Genomic DNA, 15,599 nt, shown 5'->3' with positions numbered 1-15,599 from the left:
CCCAAAATGGCGGCCGACGTTCGGCGCTACGGCGCCTGCGCAGGGGTAAGCGTTCTGTGACACCAATTCCCCTAGTGTCCTCCTCCCCTCCCCAACCCTCCGCACCCACCAGCGCCCGGCCCCGACCTAGCCACCTGCGCCCGGAAGTGACGTATCGGCGGCAGCGGTTCCCCCGCTGCATGATGGGAGAGTGTGTGGAGTGGGCGGGGGTCTCCGCGGAGGAGGAGGCGGAGGAGGCGGCGGCGGAAGAGGGCGGAGGGTAGTGGGATGGGGGTCCCGCGGCAGCGCTGAAACTCCGGGTGGGCGTCCATGGCGCTGCTGCGCTGACAGGGCTGGGGACAGCCTGCCTTCCGCTCTCGCCAGCTCTACGTCCGAGTAGCCGGTCCTTCCCCGGGGAGCCAGTTCCTCCCCGGGCCCCTGAGCCATGCCCATCGCGGCCGCCCCGGACGAGCCAGGTAAACGCGGCCGCTCCGCTCCCCCAGCCGCGCGGGGTGAGAGGGTGCGGGGACCCGGCCCGGCCCACCAGCCGGCTCCTCGCCCTGGCCTGAAGCACCTGCCCGCCGCGGAACCGGGGATGCGGGACCGAGCCGGCTCTGCGGGCCTGCGGGCTTCGGGCTCTGCTCTTTTACGCGGCGGGCGAGGGGACGCCGCTGGCGGCGCCTGAAAGCGCACGGCACGGTCCGGGCTCGCCCTCCCAGGCTCCGATCGGGGGAGTTGGAGCCCATCCCGGTCCTGCCGCCGCGGACTCGCCCTGGCCTGCCGCCGCCACCTGCCCGCCGCTTCCCGGGAGCTGTGGAGAAGTTTGGGGCTTTGCACGGGCTTCCTCCTTCTCCCTCCCCCACCCCTCCCCTCCCTCGTGACAGGTGTAAACACTGCCCGCGGCGCCGAGGCCCCAGGCCAGCCGCGACCGGAGGGGGCCGAGCCCCGCGGGTTTGGAATCCACCCGCCAGCAGCGGAGACGACCCCCCCCTCGCCCCCAGACTGACATCCTCTTTTGGGGGGGCGCGAAGGCGGGAGACTTTCTCTGATCTCTCCTTGAACTTCTCCAGAAACCATCTACGTCTGAAAGTTGAGCCATTATTCTTTACGCGTCCGGCTTGGCAGGTGCTGCGCCTTTTCTTGCTCAGGGCAGGGTCAGAGGGTGAGTGTGTTGGGTTCTTTCTCCCTTTGGAGAACGGTGAGAATAGTTGTGGTCTCCTTGTCGGTGGATTCAAGTCATTCCTTGGTTTCCCCGTCTTCTTTAGGGGTTGCAGGGAGGACTCTTTAAGTTGTAAATATTTTACTGGAGGGAGGGGGAAGGGATTGAAGCGTTAGTTCCGTTTCGAAATGCTCACTTTAAGAAGAAGTACATTTTTTTACACAAAACTTTTCCACGGGCTACTTCTCATAATCCGAGTTTTTTTGTTGTTGTTGTGGGGTTTTTTTCTCCACCCCTCTTGGGGAGAGGTTCGCAGTTTGATGTTACATTTGTTACATTTAATTGTTGCTTTCAGTTTAGCTGGGTGAATACTTGGAAAACTCTAGGTGAAACAATTATTTCAACTCCACCGCTTTGATGTAGTTAGCACAGTTTACTTACGACTTACTTGTTTCACCAGGCTTAAATGTTGTCCTTTGTACTCGTCGTTTCTAGCACTTTGCAGAAGTATACATGTTTCAACAAGATATCTGTGGTGATCTTCTAAGTTTTCTCCATGAAGATCTTTCATGTGCCGTCCAAGATCCTGCATAAAAATTTCTAGACCAGTAAATGATGCCTACTAGATATTCATTAAATCTAGCTATTTCTCTGTGTATTGAATTAGATCAATTTGTCTTCAGTCACACATACACATATAAATACACGTCATTAAAAAAAATCTCTTGAAAGAAATTGACTGGAGTCCAGATAATATGTAGGACACTAAAGTTTTGACGTTTTTCTGATCTCTTTACCTAGACACTAAAATGATACTGGTCCTATGGCAAAACTAAGATAATGTGTTGCATTGCCAAATTCTACTGAATCCAGTTTTTATAAAAATTATATATCTAAGTGAATCCTTTTTTAAAACATTTTAAAATTTTATTCTGCTTAGTTAAAAAAAACACAAGAAAAATAGTGCTTAACAGGCAGTCTTTCAGTAGCATCTCACTAAGGAAATTTCCCTTGTCTCCTAACCCTCCTCTCAAATCACATAAAAGAAGGCTTCAAAGTATTTAGATATTTTAAAAATCATCATGAATTAGTTAGGCCAAAAATTTATATTTGATTTTAATGTTACCTAGTTTGTAAATTAAACAAAAAAGCTTTTTCTCTCTATTGTTAGTACCTTCAATTCCTCTGTACACAGGCTAGGGAGCCTTTTCAGCTTCAACTTTGTAATTTGGTTTTAAAGAAAGTTTGAAAACATCTGGCATTATATGGATTGTACACATAACATTTTTGTACTTACACTTTTCTTAGCATATGTTTATAGATAGACACACATAATCACAGGTCCTTTTACAAATTTGTATGTTTATTGCTAACATGATATGCACTGCTTCCCATGAACAAGAAACTTCCTGTTTTGTTTTTGTTGTTTTTGTTTTTGTTTGTGCTGGAGAGGAAACCTCAGGCCCCTCACATGTTAGGCAACCGCTCTGTCACTGAGCTACAATCCCAGCTCAGGAAGATACTTTTTAAAATGCTTTCTATGCAGTATATTAATTCATTTAATCCTCACAGACTGTATAAGGTAATAGGTAGTGCTGTCCCCATTTCTATTTGGGGGAAACTGAGGCACAGAGATAGTAAATTGCCTAAAGAAAACAACTGGTAAGTGACAGAGTAAGGATATAATAGATCATTTATATGGTTTTAGAACATGTAAAATTTAGAATGAATCTTTAGAAAAAAATCAAGTATATTTGGTTAAAAAAAAACAAAAACAAAAACAGAATTGCATGGTAGGTACTTCATTATTCACTCACCACCATGCTTTGTTATATGCTTGAAATCTTTCATGGTAATATTTAAAGTTTAGGTGTTAAACTGCAAAACATGTTAGCATGACATGTCTGTCAGCATTGTTTCAGAAGAGAACAGGGAAGAAGTTAGTGTTGTTTTGTATTTTAAAAGCTTCTACCTTAAACATATTTGAATGAAAAATAGTTAGCAGCCAGGCATGGTGGTGTACGCTTATAATCCCAACATTCAGAAGGTAGAGGCAGGAGGATCTCCAATTTGAGGTGAGCCTGGGCTACATACTCTTATCTCAAGAAATAGAAGAGAGTGTAGTGGAGCATTTAAGCAGCTCAAGTGGAGAGTGCTTGGCTAACATGCATAAGTCCCTCAAGTTTACCACCCATATTGAGAAGGGGGAAAAAAAGTTAGTTTCTCTTGGTTTCTCTGAATTAACTTCTCTTGCCTTGGCTCCCCTCTAATTGCTACCACCATCTTAACACCCTATATAACTACTGAGGTTGCATTCCCCCCCCCTTTTTTTTTTGTTGGTTGTGGGGCTTGAATTCTGGGCCTGGGCATTGCCCCATAGCTCTTCAGCTCAAGATTAGCACTCTACCACTTGAGCCTGAGAACCACTTCTGGTTTTCTGGTGGTTAATTTGAGATAAGAGTCTGCCTGGGCTGAGGCATGATCCTCAGATCTTAACCTCCTGAGTAGCTAGGGTTACATGAGCCACCAGCACCCAGCAGAGTTTGTATTTCTGGCCATACCCTATTGGTCTCCTGATTAGGTTAATTCTGTGGGAAAGAGAAAAGGTCAGAAACTATTCAGTTGGAGAGGAAGAGGGGCCATGAGGATTCATTGCTCATTGGTTCCAGAGAAGTGAAAAGAGAAGGAAAACAAATGCACATCTATTCTTATCACTCACAACTTCCCTCATTCCAAATAATAACTTAAAGGTAAGCTTTTTAAAGATAAATTGCTAATAGATTAAAAGTCTATGTGTTTAGAGCTTAATTTACAAGCACTGTATTAGTGGAAAATTATGTAGTAAATGGATAGATTTTCTATATATTATATTCACATAAATGTAGCATGTTACAAGGTATTTCAATGAGATAACGGCTATCACCATGTTATCGTCTCCCTTTCTTTCTTACAAGAGTGTACTGAACACTGCTATGATTGACTCTTCTGGGTGCTAGGATACTGAAATGAACAAACAATCTCTGTCCTCTTAGATCTTTGTTTTCATGTGTATGTGTTCACGCATATACACTTGCACATACATGCAGGCTTGTATGTATTTGGGACAGAAAATAATAGCAATAAGATTGCAATGGTGGGTCACACCTGTAACCCTAGCTAGCTACTCAGGAGGTTGAGATTGAGAGGATCCAAGCCAGCCCAGGCAGAAAAGACTTCGAGACTCCATCTCCAAAATAACCAACAAGGAACAGAGCTAGAGAAATGGGTCAAGTGGTAGAGTGCCAGCCAGATACACAAGTTGAATGAGCATGAGGCCTAAGTTCAAGCTGATAGAGAAGAAAAAAAATTACAGCTGATGTTAATATGAAGAAAAAAGAATCCGTTTGTACAGTATTCCTTCTCCACTTTGGGTTAGGGATAGTCTGAGGTTGGAGAGAATTAGTGGAAGTTGCTGTTTAATGAAGGATTGGGTTAGAGAAGGCTTAAAACCTGAAGGAAACAGAACAAATTAAAAGTGTTAGAGGCAGATTAGTCAAACTATCTATGGCAGGGAAATCTGATGTATTTAGAGTAGAATGAGCAAACGAGAAGTAGGAGATAAAATCAGTATTAGAGGGTGAGTGCAGAATGTTGGAGATACCTTATAAAAAAAAGTCTAGTGACTTAAATTTATGTGCAATGAGAAATAACTGCAGCGTTTTTGAGTAAAGGTGTGAGATAATTAGTGCTGTCAGAAGGACTTTGGGAGGAGAGAACAGGAGGATTGTGGTTTGAGACCGGCATAAAAATTTAGGGAGACTAATTTCCTGTGGAATTGTGAACAATATCATGGTCCCAGCTGGGCCCAAAATACCAGATCCTATCCTAAAAGATAACTAAAGCAGAAAGGCTGGGAGTATGGCTGAAATGGTTGGGTGTCTGCCAAGTAAGCAGGAGGCCCTGAGTTCAATGCCCATTATTCCCTCCACCCCCTCAATCTGTGTCTGTCTGTCTGTCTGTCAGTGGTAGAATATACTTGCCACATGCAAAACCCTCGGTTTAATCCCCAGCATCTCCTCAAATAAAAGGAGCTATATGGCTGATGTTTAGAAAAGTAGACCAGGAATAAAAGAGTAGAAGCAGAAATACTCAATTTAAAGGTGTTTGTTTACGGTGTTACCAGTTCCAAGATTCTAGTGGCTAGAACTAAGGGGGTATCAATGGAGGTAATAAGAGGTGGTAGAACAATTACTTGAATTGGAAACTTCTATCTCTCCATTGCTAAATTCAAAACATTTACAGAAGCACTTCCTTATGAAAATTGAAAGCTGCCACACTGTTATTCCAGCCCACAGCCTACTCCATTTGTCCTACCTGGGGATGGGAACAGTACTGAGTTTAGAACTCAAGGCCTCTTGCTTACTATTGCTAGATAGATTCTTTGCCTGGGACACATTGCAATCCTCCTGTTCCCCTTATTCCCCCTCCTCACTCCCTCCCTGGCAGTAAGCATGCAGTGTAGCACCATCATGATTTTCTGCTGAAATTGGTATCTCATTACTTTTTTGCCTGGTCTAGCCTCCAGCTGTGATCCTCCTAAACTCCACCTCCTAATTAGACGGGATTAGTCTTGACCCAGGGTGCTCAGCCCGTCCTGTATTCTAACCAGACTCAATGACAGGTCTTATTGTGCCTTTATAATAGCTTCATGCTAGATCTTTGGTGCTTATCTTTTCCCCTACTATTTAATTTTTCTCACTTCAAATTTGTTCTCTTTCATGAAACTACTTCTTTTCACCATTTCTCCCTTCCCAATCAAGTGTGATTGAGCTTTTTCTTAGAATCTTGATGGCTAAATTTTAATTTGTATAATATTTATGTTTACTGTCCTGTTGAATTAGCTCCCTTAATTAATTGTAAGTTTCATTAAGGTTATGACTCCTTTTGCTCAGTTTTGCATGTAGTAGATGCTGAGTGAATAGTGATGTGTGTGTATATATATGTGTGTGTGTGTATATATATATATACACACATATATGTATATATAATTTTTTAAAAATAGTCTTTTACAGAAACAAAAAGCATTGTGGAAAATAAAAAAGGAAAAGGCACATTTTAAAATAAAACTCACCAGGCGCTGGTGGGTCACGCCTTAATCATAGCTACTCAGGAGGCTGAGAACTGAGGATCGTGGTTCAAAACAGCCCAGGCAGGAAAGTCTATGAGACTTATCTCCAATTAACCACCAGAAAACTGGATGTAGTGCTGTGGCTCAAGTGATAGAGCACTAGCCTTGAGCTGAAGAGCTTAGGGACAGTGCCCAGGTCCAGAGTTCAAGCCCAATACCAACAAACAAAAACAAAAATAAAAATAGAATTCTCACTGTTAATAGTTTATATAATAGTAAATATTTTTTCTACACATCTTTAATATATTTATATGTGTGTATTTATGCCAAAATGAAATTTTATGCATACTGTTTTAAAGATTGATTTGTTTAGTCATTTAAACTAATGTTTCAGACTATATTCAAATTTAGAAATATGCTTAAATTATCTACTCTATACTATATTTTTCTGGTTATTAAACTTATGAAAGATAGCATTCTAGAAAAATTTGAAAACTGTAGTATGGCTCATGATTGCAAGAACCCATCAGTTTTAATGTCTGGCACAAAGTAGCAATCAGTAGTAAAAGTTGAAAGGAGCACTGATAACTCATACTTGTAATCCTAGCTACTCAGGAGGCTGAGATCCAGAAGACTAAGGTTTGAAACTAGGTCTGTCAAGGCTGTGGGTGTAGCTCAGTGATAGAGTGAGTGCTTAGCATGTGCAGGGCCCCTGGGTTCAGTTTCCTAGGGTTTGTCTCTATCTCCAGTTAACAGAAGGACAAGCTGGATGATGGCTCAAGTGGTCGATTGCCAGCCAAGCAAACACTCTAGCTAATCAAGTGTAAGACCCTGAGTTCAAACTCTTAGCACTGATTAATTAGTGATAATGATAATTTGTTGCTGTTAAAAGGAATAATAGAAGGGAAATACCACTCATCATTGTGTTACAAAGAGAAAGAGAAAACCATTCACATTTGATTCTCTCATCAATAAATATGTGTGTCATACACACATGTACCCATGTATGAATCATGTAAGTTTTTCTTTTATTTACTGTTTTCTCATGTTAGTAGGATCTATAAAACATTAATGACTATGTAGTTTCAGGTTATTTTGCCATTTCTCACTGTGTTTTTCCAATGGTGGTTTTGTCTGTTTTTATTTTTGTATTTTTGTGTGTCTGTATTGGTGCTTGAGCTCAGGGCCTGGACACTGTCTCTGAGGTTTGTTTTGTTTTGTTTTGTTTTGCCTCAAGGGTAGGGCTCTACATACTTTTGAGCCACAGTTCCACTTCTGGGTTTTAAGTGGTTAATTGGAGATAAACATCTCCATTTCTTGCCCTGCTGAAGTTATACTTTCTTAGTACATGTTCTTTTTTTGAAGTAACTGGTTCTAGCTGGGCACTGGCCTTAAACACAAAAGAAAAGCTGAGGGACCTATCAAGCCCCAGTACAAGCACCAAAAAAGACCTCCCTGAACCAGGTGTGTGTACTTAGGATGGAATGGATTGGCACTAAGTGGTTCTTTCTTCAGAGAGGGTGGGGTACTTCTCCATAAAGTATCTCAATCAAATCACTGTCAAAATAAAAAATGTGTGTTGGCTGGGGAAAAAAAAGAAAGAAAGAAAAACAAAAACCAGTTCTGTTAGGTGCTGGTAGCTCCCTGTAATTCTAGCCTCTCATGAGGCTGAGATCTTAGGATCTCAGTTTGAAGGTAGCGTGGGCAGGATAGTCTGTGAGACTTTTTGTCTCTAATTAATAGCCACAAAGCTGGAAGTGGAGCTGTGGCCCAAGTGATAGAGCACTTGAACATAAAAACTCAGGTCCTGAGTTTAAGCCCGAGGACCAGCACAAAACAATAACAATAACAACAAAAACAGTAACTGATTCTGTTAGAAAGCTACTTACGTATAAGAAATACAGATTTATCTTCTATAGTAAGTGTAATACAGTATCACTAAGCACATGTGGTATTTGAAATGAAGCTAGTCCATATAAAAGTGTAAAGTGCATACAGATTAAAAAAAATCTATTGTGAACTATATTAATAATGTTTTATATTGATTACATGGTAAAATAGTACTTTAAAATAGGTGGGGTGGGGCTGGGAAGGTGGCTCAGTGGTAGAGCACTTGCCTTGCAATGCATGAGGCCCTGGGTTCGATTCCCCAGCACCACATAAGCAAAAAGAAAACAGCCAGAAGTGGCACTGTGGCTCAAGTGGTAGAATGCTAGCCTTGAGTTGAAGAGCTGAGGGACAGCGCCCAAGCCCAGAGTTCAGGCCCCACAACCGGACCCCCCCACCAAAAAAATAAAAAAATAAAAAAATAAAGTAGGTGGGGTGGTGGTGGTATCTTCCTATAATTTCAGTTATTCAGAATGACCATTAGTTGGGCACCACTGTAGGTTAGCTGGTGAGACCCTTTCTCCAAAGGGGGAAAAATTAGATACTTTGGGTTAAGTAAAATATATACATACAAATGATAGATATAGGTACATATGATTATAGAAAACAACTTTTATTAATTTTTCTTTTAATGTAACTACTAGAAAATTTAAATTTGTGAGTATAGTTTTTATGTTTCAGTTGGACTGTGCTACTCTAGAATGAACACTGACTTTATGGAAAAGAAATGTAAGATTCATTTTAATGGTTCTAGAGTACTAAATACATTTGTTTTTTGGGGGGGAGGGGGAAGGCTGTTTTTAAAGGGGTCTTGGAGATTTGTCCAGGCTGGTGTGGTACTCCTTATCTCTCATCAGCATACTTAATTTAACAATGAGTTTTTTTAAATCACAGATTATATTTAAGCTTCTTGATATATTTTTCATGATATGTACAGTTTGAACAGCAATTTTCTGAATTATTTCAATACAAATGATAACTTACTACAATTCTTACATACTGAAAAAAATATGTATAGGAGGACTTCGGAAGATGTTAGAAAGGGACTGGGAAGGTGGCTCAGTGGTAGAGTGCTTGTGGGTTCGATTCCTCAGCACCACATAAGCAAAAAGCAAAAAGCCGTAAGTGGCACTGTGGCTCAAGTGGTAGAGTGCTAGCCTTGAGCTGAAGAGCTGAGGGGCAGCACCCAGACCCAGAGTTCAGGCCCCACGACCAGACCCTCCCCCCCAAAGAAAGAAAGATGTTAGAAAGCTTGATCCCTCACCTAAAAATTGATGAATGTACATGATTGTTTCAGGTAAGAGTAATTCAAGTGAAAGACTGTGGCATAAGAGAATGTTGTCTGTCTCTCACTGAAGGGAAGCCTAGCTAAGAACGTTAAAACAGGTAGTAAAGGAGCTAACTGTATGGCTTTAGGGATAACTGTGACATTGAGGGCTATGTCCAATAAACACTTTTAAAACATCTTTATTTGTCCATATTTGACTTTTAAAAAATTGCTTGGGTTGTAAATGATTAATACTGGAGAGAGTACTCTAGATGATGATGACAATTTAAACCAGAATGAAGTCAGAGCTGGAGATACTGTGTATTTAAGAGATTCATTAGTTAAAACCCTCTTTCCCTCCCTCCCTTCCTTCCTGCTCTCTGTCTCTCACAAACAAGGTAAAAACATTCTTTAGAGCCGGGTGCCTTGTGACTCACGCTGTAATTCTACTTAGGAGGCTGAGATCTAAGAATCATGGTTCAAAGCCAGCTCATGCAGGAAAGTCCAGAAACTTTTATCTCCAATTAACCACTAAAACTTCAGAAGTGGAGCTGTGGCTCAAATGGTAGGGTGCTAGCTTTCAGCAAAAAAGAGCTCCGGGACAGCAATCAGGCCCTTAGTTCCCACTGTTAAAAATAGATAGATAGATAGATAGATAGATAGATAGATAGATAGATAGATAGATAGATAGATAGATAGATAGATGCATACATACATATATATCTATGTATATATAAATATTAGAGATAATGGACTGTGAAGAGTTTTATCAAATATACCTCTTATGTTTCTGATTTAGTCTTTCATTGAGTTAAAGAACCCTGGAAGAGGACAAAGGTATAGGAAGAAGAGTTTGAGATCTATTCGTGTGTGTGTGTGTGTGTGTGTGTGTGTGTGTGTGTGTGTGTGTGTGTGTGTGTGTGTGTGTGTGTGTGTGTGTGTGTGTGTGTGTGTGTGTGTGTGTGTGTGTGTCTGACTTTAAACTATGATCCTTAGATGTCAGCTAGGATTATAGAAAGGAGCTACCAGTGCCACCTTTTTTCTATGTCGTCTTTTGTTTGTTGTGATTTGGTGGTGCTGGTGTTGAACTTAGTGCCTTGTGCATACTTACCAGGCATCCATCACTGAACTGTACCTCCCTCCATCTGATTCTTAACCCCCTGAACTGTGTTGTTGTTAAATTCAGTTTAATGTTATAGGAAATTCAAGTGAAAGGATTTGGCAGACAACTGATTTGACTGGATAAATCTGGGAGCCCTAGATTCTAGTAATTATGAACCATAGGTACATGTTTACTGAATGTTGAATAAGGAGACAGCCTGCATAAGCTTTCCCTCAGCATTCATGGAGAATTTAAGGATACTACTGCCTACCATACATACAGTTACCAAAAATCTATAAAAACTCAATTCCCATAAAAATAAGGTTACTATTTTCCTATTATCTAAGCACTTTCTTCCACATAATATAAATCATCTAAATAATATTTAGAATAACTAATACAATGTAGATACTGTATAAGTAATTCATATACTATTTTGTTTAGGGAATGATTACAAGAAAGTTTTTAAAATGTTTTTCAGTACAGGCACGTTTTTCCTTATTTCTAATGCTCAGTTGTTTGATTTTTTTTTCACATGAAGAACTTATGGTTATAGAGGACAGACTATGCTACTAACTTGACAATTTAGTTCGAGAAATTTGCAGTTTGTTTTCAAGTATCTTTGTAAAAGTGAAAGAAAGAAGATCAGATAAGTACTACTGATGGACAAATATGTAATCAAGTAATCTTACACAGTGCTTATTTGATGGTTTGGAAAGATGTATATTCATAGGTGTGTGATATTTCTGTATTGTTCATCTTTTAATATTCTCATTCCTTTCCCCTCTCTAGCACCCCTAGTCACACAATTATATACACATTCCCCATCTTTTTTTCTGTGAATATATGTGCATATATGCATGTATATGTATCTTCTGTAATTTATGTATACATTTATCTTTTAGGTTTACTGTCCACCTATGAGGGAAAACGTGAGACTATGAAACTTGGTATTGGTAGAGCCAGTAAAATTAACTAGGAAAAGCAAAAACATATAAATTTAAAAAAAATTATCTCAGTTTGCTTCTGTGACGGTATACTATCACTACAAAGTATATAAAATAGTATCTTCCAGATAGATAAATGTAGTGGAGACTACATTTATATGATCAAAATAAAGATAAAATGTCTAGTGATTACCAATAAATATAAAACTCTATTTTACTAGTGGATTTAGAGTGAATTTAAGCATTAAATTTGTTACTTAAGAAAACAATTTGTTGGTAGCCCACGCCTATAATCCTAGTTACTTGGAAGTTCAGGAGGATCTCCATTTGAGGCCAGCCTGGGCAAAAAGTTAAGAGACTGATCTCAACAGATAGCTGGGTGCACTAATACATGCCTGCTATCCTGGCTATGCAGGAGACTGAGATCAGGAAGAACATAGTTCCAGACCAGTCTGGGAAAAAGTCTAAAGTCTCATGTTCTCCCTTCTTCCTCATAAGTGGATGGTAAACTGAAAAGGTAAATGTATACATAAATTACAGAGGAGCACATATATATATATATATATATATATATATATATACACACACACACACAGATATATACATGCATGTATGCACATATCTATCTGCACAGAGAGAAGATGGAGAACATGTATATAATTGTGTGACTGTTTAGAGGTGATAGAGGGGGAAAGGAATAAGAATATTAAAAGATGAACAATGCAGAAAGTATAGTACACCTATGAATGAAGATAGCAAAACTCACTGAAAGCTGGAATGACTGGGGCATGGGGATGGGGAAAGTGAAAGTGAACAGGGTAAAGGAGGATGAATGTGGCCAGAATATGTTCTGTGCATATGTGAAACCAGAACAATGGAGCTTATCGAGATTGACTTGGGGAAAGGAGGAGATTGATGGAGAGGGTAAGTCTAACCAAGATACATTGTGAATGTACATGTACATGTCAAAATGTAACCCCCCTTATACAACTAATTGATGCTAATAGAAGAAAATATAAAAAGTAAAAAACTAAAAGTTCATAATACCTCATCTCAACAGGACAAGACTGTCATCCCATCTAAAATAGGACGTATAAATAGAATGAAGGTTCACGATGGCCTAGGCAAAAAGTAAAACCTTATCTCCAAAATAATCAGAGTAAGAAGGTCTGGCAGGCTCAAGTAGTTGAGTGCCTGCTTAGCTAGTACAAAGCCCTGAGTTCAAACCTCAGTAAAAAGAGAGTGAGAGATTTGAACTCTTTTTTGGGGTGGGGTGGGGTGGGTGGGTACGGGAATATTAGGGCCGGAACTCAGGGCCTCATACTTCCTAGGCAGTGCAATATCACTGAGCCATGCCTTCAGCCTAGATTTCACTGGTTATTCCTGCTTCTCAACTAGGCACCATGTTGAGACTTCCCACTGACTTTAAAGCTTCCCATTTTAACTGGGATCAGAGGCATGAGCTGTAGCTTCCAGCTTTGCCCTGTGGAGATGGAGTCTCAAGGGTTTTTCTGCTGGAGCTGGCCTGGCACCTGGATCTTCTCAGTGTCAGCCTCACATATAGCTTGAGATGATAAGTGCATGCCATAGCACCTACCTGTGGATTGAGAAAGGGTTTTATGAACTTTTCTGCCAGGGCTGGTCTCAAATGTGATCCTCCCATTCTTAACCTCCCAAGTAGCTAAGATTATAGGTATTAGCCACAGTGCCTGGCTCATCTTGTGTGTGTGTATGTGTATGTGCATGAGTGCATGCTAATCCTGAGATATGAACTCAGGGCCTGGACACTTCCTGACTGAGCTTTTTTGCTCAAGGCTAACACTATACCCTTTTGGCTTTTTAGTGGTTAATTGGAGTTTCATGGACTTTCCTGCATGGGCTGCCTTCAAACCATGATCCTTAGATCTCAGTCTTCTGAGTAGGTAGGATTACATATGTGAGCCACCAGTATCTGACCTTTTTTTTTTTTTTTGGTCTGTTGTGGGGCCTGAACTCTGGGCCTGGGTGCTGTCCCTTAGCTCTTCAGCTCAAGGCTAGTGCTCTACCACTTGAGCTACATCACCACTTCCGGCTCTTTGTGCTTATATGGTGCTGAGGAATTGAACCCAGGGCGTCATGCATGCAAGGCAAGCACTCTACCACTGAGCCACCTCCCCAGCCTTGTACCTGACTTCTTTTTTTTGCTTTTCTATTTTTTTTAACTTGTTATAATTGAATTTTGTTCTTTAAAAAAAAAAATTAGCTAAGTGTTGGTAGCTCATGTCTGTAATCCCAGCTACTCAGGAGGCTGAGATCTGAGGATCGCAGTTAGACCAGCCCAGGCAGGAAAGTTGGTGAAACTCTTATCTCCACTTAACTACCAGAAAACCAGAAGTGGCACTGTAGCTCAAAAAGGTAGGGCATAATCCTTGAGTGAAAAAGCTCGGAGACAGCACTGAAGCCCTGCGTTCAAGCTCCAAGACCAACAAAAAAAGAAAGAAAAAGAAAAAAAAGAAAGAAAAAAAAAATCAGGCAGGACATTGGTGGCTCTACATCTTTAATCCCAGCTACTCAGGAGGCTGAGATCTGAGACTCACAATTTGAAGCTAGCCTGAACAAAAAAAAGTTTTTGGTTTTTTTTCTCCAGTTAACCACCAAAAGGCCAAAATTGGAGCTGTGGCTCAAGTGATAGATAGAGTGCTAGCTTGAGTTTTTTTTTTTGTTTTTTTTTTTTTGGGTCCGGTCATGGGGCCTGAACTCTGGGCCTGGGCGCTGTCCCTCAGCTCTTCAGCTCAAGGCTAGCGCTCTACCACTTGAGCCACAGCGCCACTTCCGGCTTTTTTGTTTTTGCTTATGTGGTGCTGAGGAATCGAACCCAGGGCCTCGAGCATGCAAGGCAAGCGCTCTACCACTGAGGCACCTTCCCAGCCCTAGCTTGAGTTTTTAAAAAAAACCAATCCAGGGACAGTACTCAGGCCCTTCGATCAAGTTCAGGTCTGGTGCGTGTATGTGTACACACACTCTCTCTCTCTCTCTCTCTCTCTCTCTCTCTCTCTCTCTCTCTCTCTCTCTCTCTCTCTCTCTCTCTCTCTCTCTCTCAGAGATTTCAAGTTTTAAAATTCAAGTCTTTGTCCTGCCTGAAGTCTAAGCAGAATATTTAAATATTCATTGCTTTGTACATGTTCCCATGTTTTGGATTCATCTAGACATTATGTGCAACAGAGAAAACAACTTTCTCATTAGGTTCAGACATTTACTTGAAATACAATGTGTTATGCCTAAATAAAAAGCTGACATTTCAGTTAGATGACCAATAAGTGGTTTCTGCAAGTGGAAGGAGCTTTTTAGTCACTATTCATATATTCATCTCAAAGTTCATTTCTAACTCTGATTAGTTTTTAAACATGGTTTTTTAAAATAAGACTATGGCCTTTAAATTATATATATTTACACATATACACATATCATGTAAATCTTCAAAAAGAAAGTCATAGGCTCTCTGATTAGTACTAGTAATTAAATATTTCAGAAAGTTTCCCATAAATCTAGGCTGTTACCTGAAATAGTTACTTCTTATTTCAAGGGTTGTTAGAGTAATTACATTTATTCCTTTAAGTAAATTTTCTCAGTTGACTTTAAAGTACTGAAAATTTTATGTTGGGAATGCTTTATTTATTTATGTATTTATCTTTTGGTTGTAGGGCTTGAACTCTGGGTCTGGGTGTTGTCCCCCAGCTCTTCAGCTCAAGGCTAGTGCTCTACCACTTTAGCCACAGCACCCCTTCTGGTTTTCTGGTGGTTAATTGGAGATAAGAGTCTCATGGACTTTGCTGTCCCAGCTGGCTTTGAACTGTGATCCTCAGATCTCAGCCTCCTGAGTAGCTAGGATTATAAGCGTGAGCCACTGGTGCTGGCATTTTGAATCTCAAGAATACTAAATTTCTTTCTTTCTTTCTTTCTTTTTTTTTGGGTCCGGTCATGGGGCCTGCACTCTGGGCCTGGGCGCTGTCCCTCAGCTCTTCAGCTCAAGGCTACCACTCTACCACTTGAGCCACAATGCCACTTCTGGCTTTTTTCTTTTTTGCTTATGTGGTGCTGAGGAATCGAACCCAGGGCCTCATGCATGCAAGGCAAGCACTCTACCACTGAGCCACCTTCCCAGCCCCAGAATA

The 15,599-nt window shown here is 40.8% G+C and overlaps 1 protein-coding gene across 5 annotated transcripts in view; it reads left to right on the top strand.

Moving 5' to 3' along the window:
- The first annotated feature begins 241 nt into the window (after positions 1-241).
- The window catches only part of LOC138839044 (aftiphilin-like), a 69,500-nt gene continuing 54,142 nt past the window's right edge, over positions 242-15,599 (top strand). For 3 of the 5 annotated variants that reach the window (XM_070038687.1, XM_070038690.1, XM_070038686.1), the window contains exon 1: positions 244-455. The gene's annotated coding sequence lies outside the window, so the exon portion shown is untranslated. Of the gene's footprint in view, positions 456-957; positions 1,105-15,599 lie in introns of those variants that run through there. The other 2 variants (XM_070038691.1, XM_070038689.1) reach the window with 2 other exon arrangements.

Source organism: Dipodomys merriami, unplaced genomic scaffold (genome assembly GCF_024711535.1).
Source record: "Dipodomys merriami isolate MVZ:Mamm:240054 unplaced genomic scaffold, mDipMer1.0.p SCAF_290, whole genome shotgun sequence".
NCBI lineage: Eukaryota > Metazoa > Chordata > Mammalia > Rodentia > Heteromyidae > Dipodomys > Dipodomys merriami.
This window is presented reverse-complemented; position numbering and strand designations above follow the sequence as displayed.